The sequence below is a fragment of the Hemibagrus wyckioides genome, linkage group LG03 (genome assembly GCF_019097595.1).
Source record: "Hemibagrus wyckioides isolate EC202008001 linkage group LG03, SWU_Hwy_1.0, whole genome shotgun sequence".
NCBI classification, from domain to species: domain Eukaryota; kingdom Metazoa; phylum Chordata; class Actinopteri; order Siluriformes; family Bagridae; genus Hemibagrus; species Hemibagrus wyckioides.
Window position 1 is genome coordinate 21,616,537 of NC_080712.1, and position 3,701 is coordinate 21,620,237.

Genomic DNA, 3,701 nt, shown 5'->3' on the forward strand with positions numbered 1-3,701 from the left:
ACAAAAGATTTTGTGGGATCTGATTGTAATAGTGAATGTGAAGAGAAGAAAGATTAACTGTAGTCTCACAGACAACAGCAAGAGAAGGTTTGTACGACAAAAGAATTGGCAGAATAATTCCCAATCCTCAAGATCAAATTATAATCAAAAGCAGCTGGCAAGGGTATCGATAGGGTGCTAATACTTTTGAAGGCCAGTGGATATGTGCATGTGACGCAAACAACAGGCTGAACACAACAAGCGAGCTACAAGTATACTTTATATATCCAGACTTTGCTGGATATTCCTCATTTCCAAACGAAACACTATATTAGAAGGTACCATTTAAATACTATACTACTATAAATAAATAAATAATAATAAAATAATTTAAATGTATATGTAAACTAAAAACACACACAATTGAATTACTAAATAATTGAGACATGCATAACAGATTGTCATCATAAATGACTTGATTATGATGATACAGAAAAAGGAGTATACAACTACTTATATTATTACTACTTCTAATATTAATGGTACCTTCCTACTCCTTCTCGTCCTGCTGCTCCTCCTCCTAACAACAACAACAACTATAACAATAATAATAACAATACTACTACTACTACTATTACTACTACTACTACTACTACTAATAATAATAATAATGCCTGTTTTAAATTTCAAGCATCACACACCTGTGACAACAAATGAAACGAAATATAAATTAATATAAAGAGGCACGTTTGCTTCACTCTTTGCTTCAGTTATGCTATTTTCGATGTAACAGACCATCTTTTATTAAACTTTTTCAAACCAAATCTGATCAATGTTACAATAATGTGCTGACAAAATGGCTTAAACTGAACTGTACATTTTACACCACAGCTAGAAAGAAAGAAAGAAAGAAAGATTTTTTTATTTTTTCAACTATATGGAAAATTTATAAATATAATTAATATAATTATAATAATTATTAATCATTAATAATTAATAATTATAATTAATATAATAATAAATAAATGTCAAGGCACTTTATCATCAGTATTATGAGAAATTTTGATGTAGTTATCTAGTTTTAATTTAATAATGAGTTTTTCAAGCTTTGCATATAGATTCTTAAATCTGGAATCCGTTAAAAAGGTAGAAATCTTGTCTATATAAGCAGAACTGGAATTTGAAGACTGCTGATATGAAGAAAAACGCATTATAACTCCAAGCTGAGGTTACAGGCAGTCAGAGAAAATGAATGGCGCCATCTTGTGTCCAATTTCTGCAAGTAAACCTCTTTTATGGCGCGCTCTTGTGATGTGTGATGTGTTACTGAATCTATATTTCACTTTACTTGCCCCTTAAGCTTGGTGACATAGTATATCACTATATTATATACTACATATACTATATAACTATATTATATGAAATGATTTATAAAAATAATTTGTGGACACTTAACTATATGTGCTGTTCAAACATTCACTTCCAGATCTGGTGCCTTCTTGCATATTATAATAACCTCCACTCTGCTGAAAATGCTTTCACTGGATTTTCTCCAGATTTCTCATGCTCTCATGCGTGAATAATTTATAATAACTTTATAATCATTCTCTCCAGTGTCACCCAAATGACGATGGGGTCTCTTTTGAGTCTGGTTCCTCTCAAGGTTTCTTCCTCTTCCATTTAAGGGAGTTTTTCCTTCCCACAGTCACCTCAGGCTTGCTCATAACAGACAAATACAAATAAATTCCAAAATAAGTCTAATATTAATCTTGAGCTTGTCTAATATTAATCTTAAACTTTTTGTTATATATTTCTTATGTTCTGTAAAGCTGCTTTGAGACAATTTCATTCGTTAAAAGCGATATACAAATAAACCTGAATTGAAATGAACTGAATTGAATTGAATTAAATTGTGAATTGAGTGTGGCATGTACAGATTTGTGCTCATTCATTCACAAGAGCATTAGTGTTGTTGGACAGTGATGTTTATAAGAAGACCAGTGTATGTTCCAATTTATGTGGGGTTGAGATCATTCTCTAGTTATTCCACTCGAACCTAGACCAAACCATGCATTCATGGAGCACACTGTGCACAGAGGCATTGTCATGCTGGAACAGGTTTGGGCCTCTTATTTGCAGTACGCTACAGCATACAAAGACATTCTGTACAAGTTTGTGCTTCCAACTTTGTGGTCAGGTGTCCATATAGTGAAATTGTAGAGCTGACACTCTAAGGTACCAAAAATGTAATGAAGCACTTAAGCTCTCTAGTAGAAAGAACTGTAAGCTTTCAGACATTTGGTCAGTCAGTAAACATGAAAAGCAGATAAATGAGGGTTGGTGTTCTGTAGTGTTTCTTTCAGTACAGTGGTGCCATCTGGCTGATTTGTCACCTGGTTATTTGATTAATTGCAGTTAAATTAATCAGTGATTATGTTCTGTAGAGTTTGGTATCCTAATCAAATAATAAGAAAAAAGTCAAAACAGGATCTATAATGCATATACAGCGAATAGGAAAAGTCAAACCTGTTAAACTTTTGTCTAAATTTGTAATTTAGAAAAATGACAAATCATGTCAGAATGTTTTTTGTTAAAAGATATTAAGCAGGAAAAAGGTACAAAGAATTTCCAAAATGTGTAGAAAAAATAGGGCACCAAGAATTACCAAGAATAGGACATCCCTCCAAAATAGATAAAAGGACAATAAGAAAACTCATCAGGGAGGCTGCCAAGAGACCTAGAGCAATATTAAAGGAGCTGCAGGAATATCTGGCAAGTACTGCTCACTCCCTGCATGTGACAACAATCTTTCATATTTTTATTATGGCTATGGAGTATGGTGGCTATACACAAGCCTGCCTAAATCACCCATGTGACAAGCCATGTGACAAAATGTACTGTGATCTGATTAGACTAATGTAGAATTTTTTGGTAATAATAATTCTTAAACAGATTCATAAATCACTTTACTAATACTGGACTTTCTTTTACTCAAAATAGCGGGAATCATGGATAGCTCAATGTTTCACTATTGTGGCAAAAAAAAAAAAAGCTTCTGTTAGACAGCTGAAGATAAAGAAATATTTCATCTACGAGCATGATAAAGATTCAAAACAACAAATCGATTCAAGTCAACAAAGGAATGGCTTCAGAAGAACAAAATCAAGATTTTGCAATGGCACAGTCAGAACCCAGATCTCAGTCCTATTCTAAACCTGTGGAATAATTGAAGAGGGCTGTGCACCGGAGGTCCCCTCACAATCGGAAGCATTTTTACAAGGAAGAGTGGAAAAAATTACCATATCAAGACCTGCTAGCAAAACGCTGATTTTCTCCTTCTGAAGCCATTCCTTTGTTGACTTCGATTTGTGCTTTGGGTTGTTATTGTGCCGGTAGATGAATTTCTTCTTTATCTTCAGCTGTCTAAAAGAGGCATGTTTTTTTCGGTGAATGGGTGGATAGATAGATAGATAGATAGATAGATAGATAGATAGATAGATAGATAGATAGATAGATAGATAGATAGATAGATAGATAGATACTGTTGATGCAACTTTAGTGTCATTGCAAAGTACAGGTACATAACAAGGCCATTTAGCATCTACCAGAAATGCATATAATAGAAATTGTGCAAATGAACAATGGCAGATAAATATGTACAGTGAGGGAAAAAAATATTTGATCCCCTGCTGATTTTGTACGTTTGCCCACTGACAAAGAAA